Here is a 16,538-nt window from a genome sequence, read left to right as displayed (position 1 = left end):
CTTAGTTTGTTTTTTTTTAACTCTCATTTTTCTAATATTGTGATATTATAAGCTGTAATTATGAGTGCTTCTTTATTTAATAAAAAATTATAAGCAAGTAAATTTTCTAAAAATTTGGTGAATCATGTTTGAAATTGTTGAGTGCGAGTCTGTTAGTTATTTATTGATTAGGTATTTTGTTTGGCTTCGGATTTTAAACTTCAGTATTTTTGTTTTTCATTCTTTTACTCAGTATGTTGTTCCTTCAAGGAGAACAAAGATCTGATTTTTGTTGAATTTTTCTTTATAAAATCTGTCTGAAGTTTGATTATATATCTAGGGTTGAAGCTAAAAATAGGAATTAAGACCCATCTTTGTTGAAAGAATATATTTTGACCTAAGTATAATGTTTAATGAAAGCTCTCACCTGATTAAATTAGTATATTGATTTTTTTTTATTTTTTTATTTGGTGTGGGTAATGAAGCTCTGGGCAATCCCAGATGATGGGTGGAGCGAGCACACAGAAACTAACTACCAATGATGCATTGGCATATCTCAAGGCAGTTAAGGACATATTTCAAGATAAAAGGGATAAATATAATGAGTTTCTTGAAGTTATGAAAGGGTTCAAGGCTCAAAGGTTTGGTCATTTATTCCTTCTTTTACTTCCAGAATCTAAATAAAGTTCTCATTTAAACAATGTTAATAAAGTTCATATATCCTCTTTCTCAAAACAAAAGTTCATTTAAACAATGCTGTAGTCCAAACTCCAATGACATGTTATAAATTCTTAAGCGCCATTTTATTATGCTCTTTATATAACATGTCACTATATTAGGCTTTGATAGGAGACCCGAGAAGAACAATCCAAGTTGATCTTTTGGAGTTCCAAAAATTTCTGAAGTGCAGTTGCTGCAGCAAAAGTGGCAATATTATCCGTTATAGTTTCACCCATGTGTTATAAATTAAATGTTAGGTATTGAGATATTATTAAACATTTAATCAATGTAGTATATCATAACATTTAATCAATTAAAACTAAATGTTGTCTGCTATGATACCATGTGAAGTTATTTGGGACCAATTCATTTAAAGGCTTAATTGTTTTAGAGAGGGGTAATTTTATTTAGCCTTTCTGCACATCCCCCTTTATTTTTAGTGATTTGTTGTGCCTTTGGGTTGAATACCTGCGTTGTGTTGACAATATTACTCATTTATTTATCGAGATTTCTTGGGTGCGTGACATGATATGGATTCTTCTTTGTTTAGTTGCTAATGGGTTGAGATTAATTTTATGGGTTTTAGAGTCCTTTGCTGTAGTATCGTCGCTCTGATGATGCAGTGTCAATGTATCATTTGAAGAAGATGAACTGGTCACTTGGGGTTGTAAATTAAATTATAACTTGACAGAGCAGGATCGAAAAAACGAAATCGATTCACGTAGCCAATCCCAATTGATTGTAACATAAGGCTTAGTTTGGTTTGATTAGGTTTTTGGGTAGATGATTAATTTGTCTAAGCGAAGATAATTATTGCTCATGTTTATCTGCTTTACTCTTGACTTTTAGTCTAAAATTCTGTACTTTTTTTTTAATCAATGTAAATTTTTTTTTTTTTGGGGGGGGGTGGGGGAATGGTGCCAAATCAAATGGTGGATTTTGCCAGGTGCATTAGGCTGTTGTACCTTGCTTTGCTTCAGAAAAAGCAAGCATTGCCTGTCCGCAGGAGTTGTGAAAATATCCTAATTGGAGATGGAGGGTCAAAATAATATGACTGTGAGTTCACTGAATGCTCTTCAGCAGAGAAGTATGCACTCTTATTTCCTTAATATGTCGGAAGCATGCAATTAATTACATTGGCCTATGAAATTGGTTAAACTATGATTCCCTTTAGGCAATAGAGTCCAATCAAGTTATGAGGAGCAACTTTTAATTATTCGAATATCAAATATATTTTTATAATTGCATTTTAATCTTAAATTTAAATAGTGTTGCGATTATAATTATATTATAATCCTAATATTATTTACACCGTGCCTTTAGGCACGGGCATACGCTAGTAACAGTATAACTTAGTGGTCTGATTTAGGATTTGTAATATAGAAATTAATTAGGGTTTGTATATATAACAGTATAACTTATATGTAATTTAGAAATTGATTTAGGGTTTGTGTGTATATATGACTTAGAGATTGATTTAGGGATTCTATTTAATTTTCTTTTGAAGCAAAAAATAAAATAAAATAAAATAATAATAATAATATGTTGTTGTTGTTGTTGTTGCTGTTGTTGTTGATATATACTGAAAAGGGTATGAGCATTCTGAAAACCTTCTTCTTGTTGTTGAGGTTGAGGTCCAGTCTAAGCATTATTAATAGTACAAATGAAAATCAGTTTCGGATCAAACTGTAGTTAGGTTATATAAGCTACTTCATTAAAGATGGAAACAAAATGTTACTTTTTTGAACTCCTGAGCCCACCTGATCCATAACATAGACGTGCTGAAAAAGAACTGTAATCCACCTGATCCATAACATATGCCATTGCAAGAGACCGAGAAATGTTTATAGCATTTAATCTCTGCTCAGCAGTGAACCTGTACATTTCCAATTGGTTATCCTTGAATGCTTGAACTTCCCATGATTTCATATCCATATATGGAGGCAAAGCATAAGATTCCTCAGGCAAAGGGCAGTGTTTTATATCATGCTCTTCCCTTTCAAATTCCATCTTAGGAAGTTCAGCAACCAAAAAACCACCACAAATGGATGTTTCACCATAGGAAAAACCACGGCTCTGCACTCGGGAATAAATTCTGCCTACAATTCAAATCAACATCGTCCCTAAATTTAAATTAATGAAGAGTGATCAGGAACAACAAAGAATGGAGGTTCAACTTATATAGGCACAGAGTCAGAAAAATATCATGCTTGTTGATTTGAAATGGCAGCTTCTGCCACTCTTAACCCTGTTGGAACACTAAAATTACTGATTAATATCACAATATCAGCTGCATTAACTCTTTCCGTAGACAATCTTTGGCCTCCCATGAGAATTGAACTTAGAGTCCATTTCATATATTTCCTTCTCTTAGTATTGTTCCAATTCCAAGCTGGTAGTTCTACTAATTTATTTATTAGAGCTCAGTAATTGCTTAGATATTTGTAAACAAAAGTCTACGTGTTTGTATGTATATTAGATACAGAAAGAACTTCACCATGGTGAAACCTTAGACAATTGAGTGTCCCCATGCTGTAGGTGCCTTTTCCTGGACTAGAGTTGTATACTGTTTTTTTTTTTTTTTGATAGAATTATATGGCCCTGCTTTTCAGACTGGGTATGCTTGTTCAAACTTCATTAGTCAGGCTGCTAGTTATCATGATGGTATAATATCAGATGTTCAATATTCTGCTATTTCAACTGAGTTATTTTGCTTTTGTTGATGTTGGTGTAATATCATAAACCATTTGTTGTTCATGTTGGGATGGTATAATACCAAAGTGTAGCTCTTGTTTGCTTCCATTTAATTCAAACCTTTCCTACTTTTTAAATAGTTCTCAGACTAATACACTAACTGATTGAGATTTGGCTTCATATTTTTGTAGATGTCAACTTCAAATGCTAGCGGCAGTACCTCAGATCATTTGAAGAACAAAGTGTAAATGGACAACATACCAACCGTCACCGAACAACTTCGAAGTATGGGTGAACACTTGCAATTTCAAAGCGAACAACTTCAAATTCAAAGCATGCAGATGCAAAAATTGCAGACAGACTTAAATCGAAGTTGGTGTTGCATTTATGAGATCTTTTGCTTCCTTGTAATTATTGTTGTATTAGTTACGAATATGTAATAATTTAAATAACAGTTAGAAGTTGAAATAGATGATATGTATGAAAATTTATGATATATGACAGTTATTTTGGAGGAGTATAAACATGTAATCTGTTATCTGTTTGTTTGTTTGTTTGAAGAATGTTTGAACACAGGTTGTTAAAATTATGTTTGTTTGTTGGAGGAATGCTTGAACACGGGTTGTTATATGTTTGTTTGTTTGAGGAATGTTTCAACACAGGTTGTTACATGTTTAACGAATGCTTGTTTGTTTGAAGAATATTTTGACACAGGTTGTTATATGTGTTTGTTTGAAGAATGATTGCATAGGTTTTTTGTTTGAAGAATGATTGCACTGGTTTTCTGACACAGTTTTCTGCACAGATATTTTAAACACAGAATTTGAACACTAGTTTTTTAACACAGATTTTGAAGAGATATTTTTCACATAGCTTGTTCAAGACAGATTTTTTCACACAGGTTTTTGAAGACAGATTTTTTCACTCAGGTTTTTTAGCACAGTTTTGAGGACAGATTTTTTTACACAGGTTTTTAGAGACAGATTTGATGACTGATTTTTTTAACACAATTTTGAAGACAGATTTTTTCACACAGGTTTTTGAAGACATTTTTTTTCACAGGTTTTTTAGCACAATTTTGAAGACAGATTTTATGACACAGGTTTTTGCAGACAGATTTGAAGACAGATTTTTTCAACACAGTTTTGAAGATTGATTTTTTTGCACAGGTTTTGAACACAGTTTTGAAGACAGCTTTTATCAGAGGTTTTTGCAGACAGATTTGAAGACAGATTTTTTCACACAGGTTTTTGAACAGAGCTTTGAAGACAGATTTTTTCACACGGTTGCACTCCATAAATTTGATTCAAACCAATCTCCATTTCTGCTCATTCAAAAAGAAGTCACCACTGTTCGAACCAATCTCCATTTCTGCTCATTCAAAAATACCATATGAAATCAATGATTTAATAGATTTATAGAATAACCCGTTTCATTACAATAGAATAACCTGTTTAATAGAATAATAGAATAAAAGAATAACCTATTTCATTACCACTTACCCTTTCAATAACAAATTATACCAGTCACCCTTTCAATGATGTAAGCTCTTGTATGTTTCATTACAATAGATTATTCAAAAATTAACAATAGATTATAACATATTACCCTTTCAAAAATTAACAGACTATAACAATTATGTATGTTTTATACCCTGTATAAACAATATAATCCATCAATACTGAACCACTTGTATCCATTATTAGTGCAACCTATACCCTGTATAAACAATATAATCCATCAATACTTAATATATTATCAACCATTCAACAACGTGCACACATTTCACTTCCAACCATCCAAAAAATTTATATTCAACGTCCAATTTTAAATGTAATACAAATTCCATACGAACCAAGTATAATTCAACCCCAATAATTTAATTCCATACATAATAGAGGATTAACCAAATTTAATATCAAAAGGAAATCTATACCACACCAAAAATTTATTCTGTCCTCCTCTCATTAGTGCCAAAACTATCACTATGACTTTCCCGAAAAATTTGGGAAGTAGTTTCTCGAGCAAATCTAGTCACACGAGAGAATTTCTCCAATACTTGCATTGAAAGATCTCGAGCAGGATCCTGAACCTTTTGCATCCGCCTCCCATTGTTTTGTATATGACTGCCACTTCCATCAATGGCACCTCCATCAGTCCTCTCCGAATTATCAATTGAGGTGCACTCATCAGCTGAGACTGATGAGGATAGCCCGTTACCAACAACAGCCCTAGGCAACTCCAAAGAGGACAGAGTTCTCTGTCCAAGAAAATAAAACAAAAACAAAAGGGAAAGAAGAAGAAGAAAAAAACACATATTTCAAATACAAATAGGGCAGACATGAAATATCAGGGTAAATGTATTTATTGTGAAGTGTTGCAGCAGTTAAATAAAGAAAATTAGATAATTGTTGGTGTAAACTTCACCTGCCCTCCTATTTCCATAAACCAAAAATCAATGTAGAATACATGCCAAAAACTAAAAGAAATACTCTATTTTTTGTAACTTCTAACAGAAGCAAGAAATGTTGGAAGGAACATAAAAGCTCTGACCACGTGACAGGAATGACCATCTGGTAATCACAAATCTGATTTAGTGTTTGGTTAGTCAAACCATTTATAAACATGCTACAGCCCCAAAGCCCTATTCAATCACCCCCAAATCAACCCTAATCCCTTCTCCTACTTATAAGCCTCTAATTTAACCATTACAATCCTAAATTACTCACTGTTTAGGCCATCAAATAACCTCTATTACGAAAATCCAACAAGTTGTCCTACATCAGCATCCCAACTAAACTGCTAAAACAATGAATTGTGTTAAACCAATAGCTGAGAATCCTATCTCGTAACCCTAATCCCAACCATGATAACAAAATTCTCTAGTCTTTTTAGAATCTCTCAAACAAGTGAATCCTGGAACACTCCAGTATATTCCATTAACTGGTATTTTTTCCCAAATAACCTGAATAATACAAATAATTCCTGTATTTTTCCGAGTTTCTTGAAATATTCAGAATATTTATGGAAGGAGAACTCATGTTTTTAAAATTTCTAAGCATACCTTGCATTGTTATTAAAAAGATTTCTCAAACTTTTCACAACTACTTGCGATATAGAATTATCTTATAATTGAATAATTGAAGAATCTCAAATTTATTACGATGATCCCAACTTAGAAATAAAAAACAAGGTGGACAAACCCGTGAAGGAATAATTTCGTTATCCAAAGCTGAATACGAGTATACAGACTATCTTTTGCCAAAGAGGTGATATCACTAAATATAAAAAATTAAGTTGAAACCAACTTTAAAACGATGTAAAACTGAATATGTATTGGAGACAAACATGAAAATTTTAAAATGGCCTAAAACCAAGAAATTACCTTCTGGAATATACATTTATAAGGGAGCCTTTACCATCGACAATTGGAATTGAACTTATTTGAGCTGGAAAATAGAAAAGGAAGATGGGTGAAATCGGTAATATAAAACTGTATATGCACCCCACATAGTTGACCAAAATTTAGATAAATTACTCGCCCAAGCAACAACTTAACTAAAAATTTCAGATAAGAGATTTGTAGAATAAAAAAACAGACAAAAACATAAAAATCAAAGTTTGGCTTTTACAACCCATCTAGATATAATGTTTGACTAATTAGCAATCAAACTAATAGATGGTAACACCAATTCAACTGAAGAATGATGATATTGGATCATTAAATGTTTTTAAAATATGGCAATGCATAAAGTAGCGGCCTAAAAGGAACATTTTGCAGAACCAGCAATTTCATGTAAAAAAAATAAATTGAGTGAAAAAATGTGTTCGTTCAATAACAGAAATCGATTATACTGCAATGTCACACTGAGAGAGAGAGAGAGAGCATGCAGGCACATTTTTTATTATAGAAATTGTTCGTGTGTGGGGTGCAAGTCAGGTATACATAAAAGTAAAACTTTAGGCTGAAATATTAGAAAAGTTGATGCGCACCTTCTATCAATATATTAAGAGCATAACTAAGAGTTTCATTGGGACGTAATGCTAACAAATGACCATGTGCTTCTCCAACTTCACTTTTCCATTTACCTAAAGGGAGGCTACCGACCAGTTGTCGTAGAATAGGTAGACAATCAAGATGGTTTTTAAAGTGCCTGCATATATCTAAGTTTTACGAGAAAAAGAGAGAAGAGAAGGTAAGCTATTAACAACATACACAATATTACTAGAGAATGGATCTTTAAATAACTTGACAAAGCCGCCCACATTTTAGTATTCCACCGAGGCATGCTATGTGTAACAACAGTGGGCAAGATTCCTCTATTGTTGAGTATATAATGGGAACAGTTGATATCTTATTTCGCAAAATCATCAGAGCCACATCTTTTAGAGACTCATCGGGACCAGCCTGTGGGTTACAGTAAAAGGGCAAAGAACTACAATATTAAAATCTATGAAACGCTACCATATGAGAATATAACCATATATCTCATCAATTGAAAAAATGAAAAACTGAAACATTTATTAAGAAATCTACCACCAAGAAATTCAAGTTTCCTTTACCAAGTTTCATGTGTGTGTTTTGCAAAAAGATGGGGGGAGGGGGGATTAGATGATGGGAACATGAATAAAAGCAAAAAGGCCCAAATCCCCTGAATATTCTATGTGGGCAAGAGCACTCACCCATATTAAAGGCCTACCAAACATCAGCTGTGCAGCCCTAAACGCTTCTTCATATTGTTGGGATTTCCCTTCTTTCCAGGCAGATATTGTATGCACTTCCAGCTGTTCATCAGTCAGTGTTGCACGATTTCTATGAAGCTGCAGAAATTAACAAGCAAACATAAATTGATTATCCAAAAAACAAACATCTCAAGAAGAGAGCATGACATACATTGAATTACAAGGGATGCAAACAACAATATAATAACCAAGTCATATCTCCAAAAGATAAGCAATGAGTTGCTAGTAACTGATTGTAGAAGTCAAATTGTCAAAATTGAACTATTGACCAGCTAACCAAATGCATGCACCATCAAGAAAGATGGGAGCCCACAGAAACAATGTGCAGTGTAAAAGCTGTCTGCAACTTACAGGTTTATGCTAGAATAAGCACCTAATTCTGGCTAGCAGATAAGAACATGCATTAATACCTCCATCAATATCAAAATGAAATCAGAAGCAGTCAGCATCCCCGAAATTTGTCTGCGATTGCTATCCCAGATTGGCACAACAGCAAGTCCCTGGGAAAAAAAGAAAAAAAAAAAAAGAAAGAAGAAATAATCAACATGGTTAACATAAAAGAAAAATGAAAGCATTGATGCAAACAAGTTGAATTCCTTGAGGGAGAAGAAAAAAGAAAAGGAAAGAGAGCACATATATAACCTTATATACCCTATAGTTGGGTCAAATATTGTACTAAATTCAGTAACTGCCAAACATATTTCAAATCGAGGATAATGAGCATTCTGACACCTCCGGGTGGATTTGCTTGCCAGTGACCATCCATCGATTACTAGTACATGGATAATTATAGACACGTTGTATGTACAATATTTCATTAGCTGTTTGGTGACTTCTCTTGTATTAAATGCCTCTATTCTTGGATTAAGTTGGGTGTTGCAGAGATCAGCAGATAATTTCGCAAGGATAGTAGTTGAAGGTCTGTAATCGTCCCTTTTCACAAGCTTCAGAAGCAATACTTCTTTTCTTTTCTAATGCACCTGAGGAGAAGAATCTAAAAACTTTGAAGACAACAAGATCTGTACAGTCTTAAAATTGCATTTTCCAGATATCGTCTCTCTTAGATCTAAGTCAAAGCAGAACAAGATAAATTCTCTGTGATTTTGAATCAATTTGGTAATGGTATGGGTGGAACCATGAAGCGAGAGGCATGCCTAGCTTGATCTCTAGCCAATCCAGTGTTGTTTCTTTCTAATCAATACATTTTCCACCATAAATTATCAAATGATCAAGTTGTCTACATTTTGGACAACACAAACTTCATCTAAATAACAATGGTCTCCTGCTTAGATTCTTAAACTAGCTAATTTTGATCCCTTCCTTTGTGGTTGGTGTGAAGACTAAATAAAAGGTATGCTGAAGAGAAAAACCATTTTCCACTGCACAGATCTAACATACAGGGGCATGCTGGGTACAGAGTGTCAGGACCTTCAAGTCGTATGTATTCAAGATATACAAAATTCAAAAGCAACAGACTTCTAGGACAAAGTAGGCATGCTCAAAGAAGATCAACAAGCTTCCACATAATATGGCCCCCAAAATGATATCTTAGAATCTATTAAATGGGATTGGGAAAAAAATAATGATTCATATTGGTAGCAAAAGAAATATGTAAACATATTATAGAGTAACCAGCAATAACTATTTTAAATACCCACCTAAGAAGGAACGGATAACAAGACAGCTCCCAGTGAGGCATTTCCCTTCTTTACACTGCTCAAATCATGCATAAAACCCCTAGCGATGCCTATGCAAATTCTGATATTTGAGAATGAATCCTCGGGTATTCTGAAAGAGATGTAATCAACAAGCCTTTGTTCACGTGTTTTATAAGTTGTGACAGCCTCAGAAGCTTCCTATAGAGGAAAAGAAAACTGTTAAGAGTAATTTACTTGTAGGGGCTAAACATAAATTACTAGGCAGGCATCACCAAGGCACGATTATGATAAAATCTAATCTCGTACCATATCGCAAATTGAACATATGGACATGCCTCTGTCATTCGAAAACTATTCATCATCACACAAAAAAAGGGTAGAGGACCAAAAGTTTCTTCTCAGATAGCATAAACAGGCAGTAACACAATTTCAATGAATTTGCACTCTTATTAGTTATTAGTGTTTGTGCAGAGAACATATGAAAGACTCATAAAACATATCGAGAAACCATCATAAAAAATGAACCAGAGATGTAAATTAGCAACCAATCCAAATATGGTTCCCCTTTCTGCAAGTTAATATCCTGTCCTTCAGAGAAAATGTTCCAGTTATGAGATTCTCCTGTATTAAGTGGTGGTCAACTAAAATGTGCTTGAAGTTGCTACAATTGCGATAATAAAGAAGCCGTATCATCACGCTCTATATTAATGGTTTAAATTTACAAATCGTCATGCCAATCAACATCTCATAAACATAAATGGCAAAATGGGTGGATTGGGGCCCACACCAATTGAAGATGTGAGCCCCACTCCCATTGTGAGTAAACGGTAGAAAATAGAGCGTCTGTAATCTTATTCAAAATTTGATTGATAGCCACCCCTTCCAGCACAAAAGGTGATAGAGATCTAGTTCTTTAGACCATCCACTTCCGATGATATTTTAGCAAATAAGATGATTTGATTGGTCAACTAAGAAGGTTTTTATTTTTTAAAATTTTTTTTTTCACTATGCACCAACTCATAGTCATAGCTATTATTTAAATTTTTAATTTTTTTATCAGCAACTCATGGCTAATAAATTCCACGATGACAAGAAAAGAAGAACTATTTCAAACATACAAAAGAGGAATTACAAAGAAAACTTGTATTAAGTTCCACGAATTTCAAAGAAAAACAGATATCCAATTTATCATGCAACCTAGCATGTATCAAATTTGAAAGACAACCTTATGTGCTGAAGGACATACCTGGTAGTATGATACTGATGTAGGAAAACTTAAGGACGCAGATTTTGGTGAAGATGCAACTGGAAACAGTCGCAACAAATCCTCAAAAAGTATCTCAACATGCTGCTGATAAGGACATGGCAGAAGAAAATGCCTTTGTTCCATCCATAGCAGAGATAGTTGCTAAGCTTCCTCACTATGTTGTAATTGTTGTTCTTGTCACACCTTTGCAATCTATCCTCCCTGGAAATGATGAAGTCAGGGCCTATCACTATTCTAGCTCTGAATCTTTAAGTAGCAGTAGTTCATAACTCTAGCTCAATCGAAAGAGATTCCGTTGAAAAGATGGTGCTTGTTCCTCAAATCCTGAAACCCAAACTACTGAATCAGAAGAACAAAGGATGGAAAAGCAAAAGCCTGATGTTAGGCCTTAAGCTTCCTCAAAGCCTGAAACCCAAACTGCTAAAACAACAGAACGAAGGATGAAAGAGCAAGAACCTGGTGTTAGGCTTGAAGAAACCATCTCCAATATGAAGAGGCAAAGTCTTGAAGCTGAGGAAACAAACCCCTTGATCGACCCAAAACCTACTGGGTTACATCAAGTGTCTGATAGCCAACTCCCTTTAGAACACACCTTGCCACCTCAGGGTAAGTCTCCTTGTTTTATTTTCTTGCTGTATCTCCTTTTATTCTTCTGTTTTCCTAATCATGTATGCAGTAACCATTTGTAAGGCCATTTCTGAACTAGTCGATAGAACTTTTCTTGGGCCTCATCTGGGCCACATACTCCCAAAACATTCTGATCATAATCATGCCCTTGAGAGTGACCCTATCACAGAAGGTACCATTTACTTTTTTTTTTCTTTTTTTTGCTTATCCTTTTTCAGTTCCATATGACCCTAGAAACTTTTTAGGTCATATCCCTTCTTCTGTACTTCCCCTACTAGCTTCTTCAGACTCCCCTTCTTCTATTTCTGAACTAAGGTTATCATTTTTTGGGCCTTCTAATATTTCTCAAGCGCTACAACTGATTTATATTCCCCTAACAATGGATGAACCATCAACTCCTCCAATAGACATGGTTAGCACCACCGTCATTGTAACTCCTACCACTGAGGTTGACATTCAGACTTCTCAAGCAAGTCTTATCAAGAGCACCTCTTCTTTTCCTGCTACTACCACTGAGGTAACCTTTTTTTATTTTATTTTTTTTATTTTTAATTCTAGACTTCCATTATTATGCATTAATCTCTACATTAATGTGACCAAGCCAGGAGTTCTCCAATGGACTTAACTCCATATTTGCTAAAAAAGACCAGTGCCTTTTAGTTGTCAATAGCCAGTACTACCTATGAAGAAGGGTTCGACCAACTAACCTCTTCTAAACAACAAGAAATCGACCAATTATTCCTACTGCTTAGTCATTTTTTTGAAGATCTTGCCCTCACCAGGGTTGAAAACTTTCTGGCAGCTTTCAAAGTTTTCTACCACTAGCAGCAAGAATTTTAGATCTTGACCAGCTTCAAATCCTCCAAGACTTCATGGGTCAACTTCTCCAATACCTTTCTTTCATGACATAATTTAAAGTTCAGATTGAGGCTGCTAATGCACAAATGGCCTTTGTAAGGCAAGTTTCTCACACATTGGCCAGTGCTGCTGCTTTGCAAAGAAAGTGCCTTCATCAATGAGAAGAAGGCTTCCAATATTGCACAAATACAACAGTTGCAAGCAGAACTTACTGTAGCTGATACCTAGCAAACTCTCTTAATGAAGGAGCAGAGTAATATTAATCAACAAATGGACCAGTTGTTGGCAAAAGATGGCCCCACTGCCCTTAGAGATGTCCAAGTGAAGGCCAAAAGAAGGGCAATCCTCTCAGCTTGGGCTAGCTTTGTAATTGTTCTTCAAAGGGACTGAGATTTTTGTATTTATTTTTTCTCTTTTTTAGAATAGACATTAGAACTTTTTTTGTGTTTAAATTTTATAACGAAAAGAAAATTTTTTTATGCATGTCTTCTTACTTTATGCTTGTCTAACATTTTCCTACATGGTTGGATAATATTTATTTAAATATTTACTATTTATAACTTTCCTATGTGGGACCCCTTCCAAGGATGCAAGGTGATAGCCTCCTCCTCTAAGGACCTTAAAAACCTTAAATGGTCTTTCCCAATTTGGGGACCACTTTCCAAATTTTGGATCCTTACTGCCTATAGGTAAGATAGTCTTCCACACCAAATCCCCCTCTGAAAGTATCTTAACTTTTATCCTCATATTGTAGACTCTCTCCACTCTTCTTTTTTGGGCAACAAGATAGCTATAAGCCATAACTCTTTTTCCTCTAAATCTTGTAACTCAACCATCATGGCCTCAGTATATTCATCAATTGGAATATCATAGTGTAAGGCCACTCAACTAGATTGGACAATCACCTCTCAAGGCAACATTGCATCATGGCCATATACCAATTCATAAGGTGTAGTACCAGTACTGTTTCTCTTGGAATTTCAATAGGCCCACAATACATTAGACAATAAATTGTGCCAATATCTAGGGTTCTCCTCAATCACCCTTTCCAAATTATTCTTTATTATTCTATTACTCAGCTTGCCCATTAGGCTGAGCATAATAAGGTGATGAATTGAGGATTGAAATGTCATATTCCTTGGCAGATTCACTAATCTCTTCCCCATTAAACATAGTTTCCTGATCAACAGTAATCGATTGGAGTAGACCAAATGTATGGATTATATGCTTTTTCACCAAGTCAATTACATGCCCTTGGGTTGCTACCATCAACGGCACTGCTTCCACCTACTTGGTGAAGCAATTAGCTACCACCAAAAGGTAAGAATGCTGTTTTGAAGAAGGAGAAAAAATTTGCCCAATCAAGTCCATTGCCCATCCTTTGAAAGGCTATGGCTTTGTCACTGAATGCAAACCAATTGCAAGGACTCTTTGAAGGCTATCATGCTTTTGGCATGCCTGACATCTCTTAGCATAGGCCATACAACCCTTCCTTACTGTAGGCCAAAATAAACCATACCTGTTGATCATTCACCTCATTTTTTCTCTAGCTTGATAGGCACCACATATGCTTTCATACACTTCATCCATTACTTTCATCTGTTCATTTTGGCTAATGTATAATAAGGTCATACCATCATGGGCTCTATTGAATAAGTCATATCCCATGATGACATAATTCAAGGTTTGATACTTAATCTGCCTACTAACCTTCTCATTGGCATTTATAAAATATTTTATCAAAGGATGTCTCCAATCCTCTTTTGCCACTTCCAAATTCATTACTGTCACAAAATTTCTCTTTTGGATCCTAATTATTCTTTATTGGAATCCTTTAGGAATCTTTAAACAAGAAGCCACTTGAGCCATTTCATTAGCCTCATTATTCTCCAATCGAAACATGTGCTAAAATGTCACATGGCTGAAGAAACTCACCAACCATTGAACCTCAACTAAATACTCTTCTAAGGCCTTGTTAGTGCACTTGTATTCACCTTTAACTTGCTTGATAACCAAATGTGAATCACCAAAAACTTGCAAACTAGTGATTATGAATTCTATAGCCAATTCTAAACCTATAATCAAGGCCTCATACCTAGCTTGATTATTTGATAAGACATGTCGTTCATCTAACTAGTAAGAAAATTGATGTACTTGCTCATTAGGGGCAACAAACACAACACCAGCTCCAACCCCTTCCTTAGTTCTAGAGTCATCAAACATTAGTCTACAATGGGTGTTTTGTATACAATTAATTTCAAATAAGTCCTCATTAATAGATGAACAAGGGTGTTTAGCTAAGAAATCAACCAAAGTTTGGCCTTTTACGACTTTTTGAGGGACATACTTGAAACAATACTCTATTAGAGCCAACAACCATTTGTCTTGTCTTCCCCTCATTATGGGTTTAGACAACATGTACTTGACCACATTAGTTTGTGCCACCACAAATACTTCTAAGGGGAACATGTAATGCCTTAACTTAATGGCAGCAAAGTATAATGGCAAGCATAATTTCTCCATTGACTTGCTAATTCAAATGATAGAGCAAGCAACAACGAGGTGGAAAAAAGGCATGTTTCCAATCATATGCAAAGAAAAATACTGCAAATGGCTACCAGTTATGCTCTTGTCTCTTAGAAACATCAACAAATTATAGAGAAGGAAACAAGGAAAGTAAAAAAGAAAAAATGTTAGTGGTAAATTGTACTTACAATTTTTTTTTTTTTTTCTTTTCAAACTTGTTCCAGTTTTTCTTTTTAAATTTTTAGGATGTAGACCTAGAAAGCAAACTATTTTTACTCAAAATTGGAAAAAATTTAAAATAAAATAACGTATTCAGGGTTGGTTTGAGTAAAGTGTAGAAAATTCATATTTGAGAAAACAAAAAGAGAACAAGAGCATAGCTGCGAAGTAAAGAACAAGAGAGAAGGGCATTGAAATTGATTTCTGTCTGACTGTCTCTGTATCAATAGAATTTGGGTAAAGTAGATAGAGAGATAGAGAGAGATACCCAGCGAGAACATCGAAGTTGTTAACAACGACCTTGAGGAAGCTTCCAGCTCCAGATCCCATCTCCACCACTCCACGATCTCACTCTTTCTGAATCAGAAGAAGAAAATAGAAACTGTTAAGAGTGAGTGAGGGTTTCGATCGTCGGTTTGTGAAAGTGGTTCTTTTCTGATTAATTATGAGAAAAGAAAATGATCTTCCAGGAATTTTAGCATTTGGATTGGCGAAATGTTAGTGGTAAATTGCTATAAGATTTTAGGGGTTTGTAATGGCAGTAAGACAGCCTTGGATTAACCAATCCAAGTCCAAATCCAACCAGGTATCTCAAGGTAAAAGAGGACCTGTTTTTAATATAGAGGAAGGGAGAGAGAGAGACCGAGATCGACAGAGACGGAGAGACCGAGATAGACGGATCGACAGAGAGATCGGCAGAGAGAGAGAGACCGAAATCGACGGAGATCGACAGAGAGAGACCGAGGTCGACGGAGATCGACAAAGAGACACTGAGATCGACAGAGAAGAGACAGATCGACAGAGATAGACCGAGATCGACGGACATCGACAGAGAAGAGACAGATCGACAGAGATAGACCGAGATCGACGGAGATCGACAGAGAGGAGACACAGATCGACAGAGAGAGACCAAGAACGAGAGAGAGAGAGAAAAAAACCTGCAACAGCGGCAGTGGTGATTTGCGGCGGTGGCGTGCGACGGTGGCCAGCGATAGTTGGGTGGTGAGCGGGAGTGAGGTTTGGTGGTAACTGTTCTGTGTGTGTGGGTGAGAGACAGAACAGAGAAACCGTTGGTGGTAACTGTTAAGTGGTTGTCCCAAAATGTTTACTCCTTCTGTGTTTATGAACCTTGAAATGAAGACTTACTCCTTTTTATGGTTACGTTGGTGGTAACTGTTCAGTGGTTGTCCCAAAATATTTATTCCTTTTGTGTTTATGAACCTTGAAATGAAGACTTACTCCTTTTA

General features: G+C 35.2%; 2 long non-coding RNA genes across 2 annotated transcripts; one reads left to right on the top strand and one right to left on the bottom strand.

Annotated features, from left to right (window-relative positions):
• Nucleotides 1-633: 633 nt before the first annotated feature.
• LOC145794953 (uncharacterized) lies at nucleotides 634-4,042 on the top strand. The gene is made up of 2 exons (XR_014334965.1): nucleotides 634-1,786; nucleotides 3,585-4,042. It is a non-coding gene; the product is annotated as an uncharacterized LOC145794953 (long non-coding RNA).
• Nucleotides 4,043-7,330: 3,288 nt separating this feature from the next.
• LOC145794592 (uncharacterized) lies at nucleotides 7,331-8,639 on the bottom strand. Its single transcript, XR_014334509.1, has 3 exons — nucleotides 8,547-8,639; nucleotides 7,660-8,214; nucleotides 7,331-7,557 (listed from the first exon to the last, which is right to left on the bottom strand). It is a non-coding gene; the product is annotated as an uncharacterized LOC145794592 (long non-coding RNA).
• Between the last annotated feature and the right edge of the window lie 7,899 nt (nucleotides 8,640-16,538).

Source organism: Camellia sinensis, chromosome 7, assembly GCF_055761805.1.
Source record: "Camellia sinensis isolate YWXY chromosome 7, ASM5576180v1, whole genome shotgun sequence".
NCBI classification, from domain to species: domain Eukaryota; kingdom Viridiplantae; phylum Streptophyta; class Magnoliopsida; order Ericales; family Theaceae; genus Camellia; species Camellia sinensis.
Note: the sequence above shows the minus strand (reverse complement) of the source record. Positions and strands in the feature narration are given on the sequence as shown.